This window comes from Dreissena polymorpha, chromosome 6 (genome assembly GCF_020536995.1).
Source record: "Dreissena polymorpha isolate Duluth1 chromosome 6, UMN_Dpol_1.0, whole genome shotgun sequence".
Lineage (NCBI taxonomy): Eukaryota > Metazoa > Mollusca > Bivalvia > Myida > Dreissenidae > Dreissena > Dreissena polymorpha.
In genome coordinates, this window is record NC_068360.1 from 58,461,059 (window position 1) to 58,470,334 (window position 9,276).

At 34.2% G+C, this 9,276-nt stretch overlaps 1 long non-coding RNA gene across 1 annotated transcript; it reads right to left on the minus strand.

The window, feature by feature from the left end:
* Window positions 1–391: 391 nt before the first annotated feature.
* Window positions 392–7,548, minus strand: LOC127835295 (uncharacterized). The gene is made up of 3 exons (XR_008028448.1): window positions 7,386–7,548; window positions 5,639–5,672; window positions 392–495 (listed from the first exon to the last, which is right to left on the minus strand). It is a non-coding gene; the product is annotated as an uncharacterized LOC127835295 (long non-coding RNA).
* Between the last annotated feature and the right edge of the window lie 1,728 nt (window positions 7,549–9,276).

A 9,276-nucleotide genomic window follows, 5' to 3' on the forward strand; every position in this document is an offset into this window, starting at 1 on the left:
GCATTTGTGGCAATTAGTAATTTCCTCCGGACGGTCATAAATTCGGACATTTTAATGTAAGGTTTGAAAATCCAATAATCGAATATATTCGAATAATGACAAACGAATATTCGAATATCGTTTCCAGTATTCGTTCCCATCCCTACTTTAAAGGGACTATACACCATGGAAAATTGTTGTAGCTATTGTGCTATCTGACGAAAAGTGAACATGCTTTAACTGAATAACATCATTTGAATCTGTATTAGATACTATGACATTCTAACGACGTCTGACTGATTTCGTTACCTTACACCGTGGGAAAACGTCCGCATTTCTGTAATATCATAATACCGCTCGACTATGAATGTGAGTACTTACACCATGGGAAGCCGCCCGAGCTGCTGCCGCCTGAGCGACAATCAGAAAAGGAGGTTGTCCCGTTGATATGGCAGCAGCAAGGACCGGAATCTATTCTCGTCATGTTCTTATCACAGCAGAACTTGGGAATGGTATCTAGAGGAACAGTGGGATACGATTGTATATGTTTCAAATATTTTTTGCCGTTCATGAATATGTTACAATCAAAAGATTTGTTTTGTACCTCATTTATATAGGGCCCTTTTCATACTCGATATGTGCGTTCAAAGGCGCTTTACATTTTTTCCCTGATCACTGTGTCATAAATCGTTCATTAACATCTTGACGCAGTATGCAGCCACGGCACATAGGCTTATTTTCCTCACAGGTACCCATTTATACACAAGGGTGGAGAGGAGCAGATGTGGGATAAATTTCTTGCTCAAGGAAATTCCAGTGGTCAGGTTGGGATTCGAACGCGGGACCTCTCGATCCCTAAGCCAGCGTCCTACCATTAGACCACTGTTCCCACATTTGTAATATATGCAAATTACAACACATCATATACATATATACCAATGTGTACCCTTTGTGTTAGCTAAGATGGATCGTAGGCTAGTTGGAATAAAAGGCTTCAAAAAGCATGTGTCGTAGGAGCTCTGCGTTTCATTTATCTTTTAACTGCGTTGATAATTTCTACAAAAAAATAGGTAATTTGGATTGAAGTTGAATACTTTGCAAAAATCATCATAACTGTAAAAGGTTAATAGTTCAGCGTTTTGCATCATTTCACCAACAAAATGAAACGCCTTTTTCTTACCATGATTTAAAAAATATACTTATGTAACCGATTGTTATGTACGGGTTATAGAATAATGCATTTATAAGCAAACACTAGGGTTTAAATGGTTCTTTTTTTATTGAGTTCAACAAATGAGTTCAATGCATCTTTCCAGAAATAATTTTGTATCTTGGTAATTAAGTTTTCAGGATAGTGACTCCCACAGTTGCATAAGTTTTGAAAATTGATCATCGTATTCACAATATTTATCCATTATCCATTCCCAGTAGCAATCCTGCGGATCTACGAGCACTTTAGAGAACTAACAAAAGAAAAAAGATCAATCATTCTCAAACCGCCTTCTGTATATACTTTTAGTTAAACAGTTTTGTTAATTCGGGGTTTGCTATCCCACACAAAATTGAAAAAAAAATTGATTGATCTCTGTCAACAGATTATGCGGTGGATTTGGCAAGGAAACAAAAATATATTTGAGAATCGCTAATGCTTATGTTTTAATAATTTGGATCCTCCCCATCGGAGTAAACATCCGTCTAGACCAACTTTTCAATAAGGCTTTTATTTTAGCGATTTTGTCCATATAATTAAGTTCTATCATTTTGTTAAGATCAATGTGAAATTTAAGGCCTAGCATGTTAAAAGTTTATTGATTCAAATTAGTTGCCATCTTGTTTTAATACTTTCGGAGCTAAATTTAGTTTTGCCTTTTCATACTACTTTGTGTTGTCAAAAATAATTTTTAAACCTGAGTATAGTGTGAAGTGTAACATTACATTTAAAGTTTCATTGAGGGATTCTGCAGAGCAATCCAGGAGTATAGAAGTGTCGTCAGCAAATTGTGACAATTTGTATTTTAATTAATTAATTTTGATTACCTTTATTTTCGGATTTGACCTTAGTTTAATAGATACTATGTCAGCGCACAGTATGACTCTGTAGCTACTGAGCGGATCCCCTTGTCTGCAACCATATTGTATAGGAAACTATCTGATAAAAACCCACATTGCGTTACCGCAGATACTCCGTCTATAAACAATACATTAAACCATTTGGTATGTCAGAACCGAAATTAAAACATGATAAAGTACAATTTACAAATGCCCATGACAAAGAATCCACAAATCCTGAAAACTTAATTACCAAGATACAATTGCCCAGGAAACGGACTCGAGAGCGTTTATATAAGCCTAAGGCTTTCGACGCAATCGAGCTAAAATAAATAGGTTTAAACTAAAGAATCCACAGCCTTTTCAAAATATATTAGCAGCAGCAGACCAGGGCTATTATTTTCATCGGTTTAATTTAGTTCGTCGTAAATGAGTCAATGTTTCAAATATTTACAGCTCATCTTCAAAGGCTGGATCAGCAAATAAATAATGATTTGATGTTCTGTATCATACGTATTAAAAATATACGTAGCCGATGGAAATTTGTATTCGTTTCCCTTTTCAACAAATCGTTTCTCAAATGCAGAATAAGTGTTTTATCATACTTATCTCGTTTATAATGAGATCTCTGTATTATGGTGTAACTAGGAAAGTTATCGGTTTCGTCCATACACATATACATTCCCGGAAACCCGATATGATGTGAAAAGTTGGACGTGCTTGGAAAAGTTTCCGATAAATTTTGCTGAATTTCGGTAGGGTAAGTAAATCTAGTTCTATATTGTTTAAAGGCCTTTTTGAATTAAAAAATATTTTGGTATATGCAAAGGAGGTATTATCATGAAGGTTAGAAAAATCCTAGTTATTAATATTCAGGATTTATTGAAATATGGCTGTTTGAAGTCGACGATGAAGGGATTTGTTTCCTATTTAGCATTATATTTACAAATTTCTTTAAAGGTATGCCAGTGAAAAACTTTTTCCATCGAAAATGATATCAACCAATGTCCCCGAGTAACATATCCGCCAGGGTTTCTTAAAAAGATTCGTATTAGTGGAGAAATTCGACTTTACATTCAACATGTTGATGAAACAATGATATGACCCGGTGCAGTGCCAAAGATGTCAAGATGTAACATATGTGCAGTTCATTTACAAACTAAAAGCTCACTATTACAGCTGATTTATACCCACTCTGATGCATTTTAGATCATTTTCATTGAGCTTTGAGGTTTCATAATTATATCCGTTCTGAAGCTTAGTAAATTGCCAGCTTATTTGTATCTTTTTTATTGTTTAAAAATCATTGTAAATGTAAAGAATTGATTCATGCAATATGCGTCAGTTATGCAATCTAAACATTTATATTAATATTTTCTGCCAATAGTTCCAATTATGGGTAGATTTTTATAAATCTAAACTAAATTTGGATCAATGATACATGACTTAAAGTTAACAGCTTTGCAAACATCTCCGACAATTCACATGTGTCAATGTCTGTTTATTTTACGTTCTTTTTGGTAATGATATATGCAAAATGTAAACAGTAATTTTCAAAACCCAATCCAAGCCTCCTTCTTATGTGTATTTGCATAGATAACACGCAGTTCTTATCTGCTGAAGCCCTAAGCCTTGAAGGAATATATTCAGCCAGATTTCAGCAAATTATAACATTTAAAACTAGGGCGTACTTTGAATTTGAGCGTAAAACGCTTTTTCGAGCTCAATATTAGACTCGTCTGATATATCATAATAATAAAATGCAACCAACTAAATATTCTCTATATTTCAGAATTATAGAAGATATTCAACTCCCGAACAATGTTGATCAGATAGATATTAACAGTGGACTACCTCATCTAAAGGACTCGCGCGTGCAAATACCATACGACATTAAATGTACCACCCCTATAACAATGCCGAATTAAAATAACATTAAATATATAGCTGATATCTGGGCAATTTATGTTCACATAATTACAATTATTCATGCGCGAGGAGTCTGCCTCATGTTCTAATCCATTGATCGCATTTTTAATCTGTACTTGCAATATTCGCTAACATTCGTTTATGACAAATATGGTTTCGCCAGGGACTCACCCTAATTTTGTTCATCTAGTCATCATTAATCGGTTTTAAATCTGTACTTGCACAATTTGCTTGTTTAATATGTAAAACGTGTTTCTCAAGGGACTCCCCCTAATATAGAATTAGTGAGCTGTGACATAAATGTTTCTGCATCCGAATGTTTACCTGCGTTAAAAATTGGTGCATTTTTAACCAGGCTTAAACTTGATATACTTGATAAAAGTAAAGCTATGAGGCCACGTCTTTAATAAAAGCAATATATATGAGAAAAATCGTCAAGATTGCATTTAAATTATATAGCTCTGGTCCTGTATCACTATTCTTATTAAATGACATCATAATATGTGTTTTACTTTACAAGTCATTTAAAGTTTCACGTCATGGATTAAAGGTATTTATCGTATTGAATATTCAGTACGATATAGTTTGTTTGCAAGTCGCGTAACCAACTAAAGGTAGATTATTAACTAACGGCTCGCGCACACATGTCGTGAATCTCTCTCACTCTGCTTCTCTCCTCTGTGTGTGTCTATGTCAGTGTCTGTCTGTCTGTCCGTACATACCAGAGCTACAGTAAGGGGTTCTTTTTGTCCTGTTTTCTGTACAACTTGACACAATGAGGTTAATTCAGTAAAAAACGCTCTAACGGGGTTAAAATAAACTTGTGGGATAAAAAAAAAGATCAAAGAAACATCAAAGGAATAACTCCATAAGGTACCTCTCGTTAGAACATCCGTCCGTCCGGGATTGAACAATTGAGGGAGTCCAGTGCAAGTGTTCAGGAAATTATGTGTTTGTTTTCTACGAAAGAGTATCATTTACTCTACAATTATTTCAAACAGTAACCAAATAGTGAGTTTGAAAAGACTCAGTGCAAGGAACAAGCATGCAAAGCTCATAAATCAGCTGTAATAGTGAGCTTTTAAGTTTATAAATGAACTGCATTACTGTCATATCTTGACATCTTTGGCACTGCCCCGGGTCATATCATTTGTTCATCAACATGTTGAATGTAAAGTCGAATTTCTCCACCAATGCGATTTTTTTTTCAAGAAACCCTGGCGGATATGTTACTCGGGGACATTGGTTGATATCATTTTCGGTGCAAAAACTTTTTCACTGGCATACCTTTGAAGAAATTTGTAAAAAAAGTGCTAAATAGGAGACAAATCCCTTCATCGTCGACTTCAAATAGCCATATTTTAATAATTCCTGAATAATAATAACCAGGAATTTTCTAACCTTCATGATAATACTTTCTTTGCATATACCAAACGACATTTTAATTAAAAAATGCCTTTAAACAATTATAGAACTAAATTTACTTACCCTACCGAAATTTATCGGAAACTTTTCACATCATATCGGGTTTGCGGGTGTGATGTAAGCGACGACTTTGAATAGATTCGGATTTAAAACATACGTTTATTGTCCTAACCTTCAATAAGGTCTTTATTTATAACAGCAAAACACAGCGTATGATCAAACAGACGACTTTTCATAAAGACACTAGTTGTCATACCTCCACATGGCGTCTGTCCGCAGGTCTTTGAAGTCTGAAAAGAACACAATACGTTATCTAAAATTAAGATGAGCAAGTTTGATATAACACCAATCTATATATACCACAACGTTCTATACAAGCGTGCAATAGAGAGTATAGACCCTTTTTGTCTAACTTTGAATTATCAGCCATTCATACGCGTATGCTGCTCTATGATCAAACATTTAATAATGGTTCCTCAGTAAGTAATGCGTGTTTACTGCAAAATGTACAATCTTATATCATCGGTTCGACAGCGATGCATTCGTGTTAATGCTTTATGTTCAATATTTTAACAATGGTTCGTAAGCCATACACACGTGCACCATGCTAAATTTGCATGAAAAATGTATGTTATAATCGGGTAGCCTGATTAAAGAAAACAAGCAATATCAGAAGATAATTTGAACTACAATCATCGCCTTGGAACGGTGATGTAAAGCATCGGGGGCGTTAACATTTGACAATCAATGCCAATATTGTAGTAAGAAACAATAAAATACTGCTTATAGATTGACAACACAAAAGAAACCAGAGATTTCACTGGTGAGCAATCTACATATGCATAATTGTATACGTTGTGTTAAATCCCGGACTGAGAGAACACAGACGCGGATTAATACCACGCGGCATTAATTTTAATTGTACATTCATTAATAATTGGCTTCTATACAAAGTGTCATCAAATATTTTAACCGTATTTCAACCATATCAAGGTTGTGAGTTCAACAACTCTTAATTTTCCCTGGTCAGCTGGTTTACGACTACTGTGTGAGCATATTTCTGTCAGTTAATTCTTGAATCAGAGGCAGGGTGATTAGCAGTCCAAAATATTTTCGCTACCAAAGTCCACGCAAGTTACGTGGCCGGGTCAGGGGCCAAGGGAAACTCGTATCCATCGCTACGCCTAAGTTATATAACTTTAAATGTAAACAACACATGTCACATTACTATTCGGTATTCTTTTCCATCGGTTGTGTTACTAAAATATGTGACCGAGTACGTCGAATTTTTCCTATAATGACCATATTATATTACGAAATAATGTGTTCATTACATTCAAACACGTATATTCCATGCTAAGAAAATGTTCAAGTTTCGGCTTATGGATAATAAGATTATCAAAATCGATACCATTTAATTATGTTAAACGCCTTTTTAGAAGAAGTATAATAATTTGTGTTCATCTATGTCATCCATCAAATCCCAATGAAGGCGAAACAAACATTCAGCTTTCTTGTTTTGCCATTCTTATTGTCTAAAATTATTTTAAAATTATGTTTAAAGTTTTAGTATTACAAAACCCCTTAATTAAGTCCCTTTACGTGAGAACATCCACATTATTTTCGAAATAAAAGACACTTGTAAACCAATCCATATTCCGTTATTGCATGCATATATGTACGTAATTAATAGTTATAATGAAACATTTAGCATAAGGAGAAAACAACACGCTGACAATATATATATAAGGCTAGCTTCTATTTCGATTTGAATTCTCTTGTAGATAACGTTGCAGTTACGCTATGCGCAAAAAAGAACGCAACTAATAGACAAAATGATTTGGAGACTAGTCGGGATATGCAAGTTTATATTTGATTTGTACGGCCACCAGTTTAGGAGATTGTAAGATAACTCTTCTGGGACTGCATCTTGCTGTTTATATATGATGAATGATTCAATTCAAATGTATGTATCGCGAAAGCCAAACAGTATGATCACTTACCACAGCAGAAATTCCAAAAAGCAATAAAGCTATCCAATGATACAAATGGTATCCAAGCATTTTCATGTTGAATGCAGACTTTAGATTATGTGGTAATCCCTTTGTAGAAATTTCGTTGATTGATTGAAAACGGAGTCTCATGAAATATTTATAGATCCATGAGTTAGAGCTGTAACGATTCGGTTCGATGCATCGAAAAACCGGTTCAACACCGCCGATACGATTTCGATACCAATACGGGCAATTTCGATTCGATTCACTGCAACCTGGTTTATCCGCATTTTAAACCTTACTTTCCAAATCCGTCGTCTAAACTTTCTTGCCATTTGTAATACGTCTTGTGTTTGGTCAATACCCACTATGGCATCCAATGAATGAATTAATAATTTGCTGAGCATTACATAAGCCGGTAAAATGGCTTCTTAAACCATAAGAAAGACACACCGTCAAAATTTAAATCAAAAGTATGGGAACATTTCGGGTTCGCGAAGGTTCTGATGCAAAGTCAACTTGCAAAATGCGTTTTGTTGACGTAAGTTGAAATCAGTCAGTTGGTTATTTTACTAAACTATGTGCATTCTGTTAAGAAGTCAACTGAAATTAGCTTATATACTTACATGTTTGTGTGTGTGTTTTTTCTGTTAAACGCACGTGAACATTGTGCATTTAATGTTATTTAAGAAGAACTCAAAAATAAGTTTTGTTCAATAAATGTGTTACTTATAAAACAATGTTGCGTTTTTAAATTTTATTTAAAAAATTAAACACTTTAAATGTACTTCATAATGATTTTATAAGTAATAACAAATACCAAACATATTAAATTATGCCTTGGACAAACCAAACATGAAATAAGCAGCAATTAGTTTTATTTTAATCGAATCGAAAATAATCGAATCGGACCATTTGGTATCGAAATCGAATCGAATCGAATGATGGGTGAATCGTTACAGCTCTACCGTGAGTAGATATCACGGGCGTAGCCATGTTGATAGGGTAAGAGAAGACGGTGCTTGATAAAGATACGAAGAAATGATAATGATTACCACTATAACAACAACAACTACTACTACTACTTCTTCTACTACTACTACTACTACGATCTTTAATGTTTAAACAGGCGAAGAAAACTTAAATGTTATATTTGGAGAGGGTAGGGGATTTTGGACAGTTGCGGACTTTCGCATTGCACCATTAACAAGCTTTTCCTTAATCATTAGCTGAAAAGAAAATGCTATCATCACCATCGCATTATTTACGCTATTTATATCAATTATATGGATTTGTGTTTAAAATTCATATTGCTGGCGGTTTATAACCTGAGTTTCTTAACATCGAATATCAACGGTAACACATTTTCAAAAGGCACAGTAGTACAGACTGCTGCTGGAAAGGGGCAGGGGGAAAAGTTGAAACAATTCAGTTTTTGTAATAATTTAATAAATCTAGAGACACTTCAGAGTAAGCTTTAAGATTCGCAAAAATCCGCTTCCTTTTCAGTTAATATGTGCCAAATAAAATTAATTCAAAAAAGCTATTCAACATTTCTAAGTTAACAAACCTTGATGTCTCGAAAAACAAGTTATGACTTTTATCACATGCTATACCATGTTTCCCATGTAATACAACCATTACATATTTTTTTATATTACACATGTGTAATGCAACATTTGTAAGCGTTTTCATTGGCTTAGTTTTCGTTTATTGACCAATCGCATTTTGTTATTTTGATGAAATGCCGTTGCAACGTCAAATGACGTCACGAAATTTAAACAACATTCGGGATTTATTATTATGTTTGCGTAAATATTTATTTAATTTGCTCATTTAAAAGCATGTGATAAAAAGATCTTGCACTCGTTGTCATATCATGCCATATTTTATTAAACTC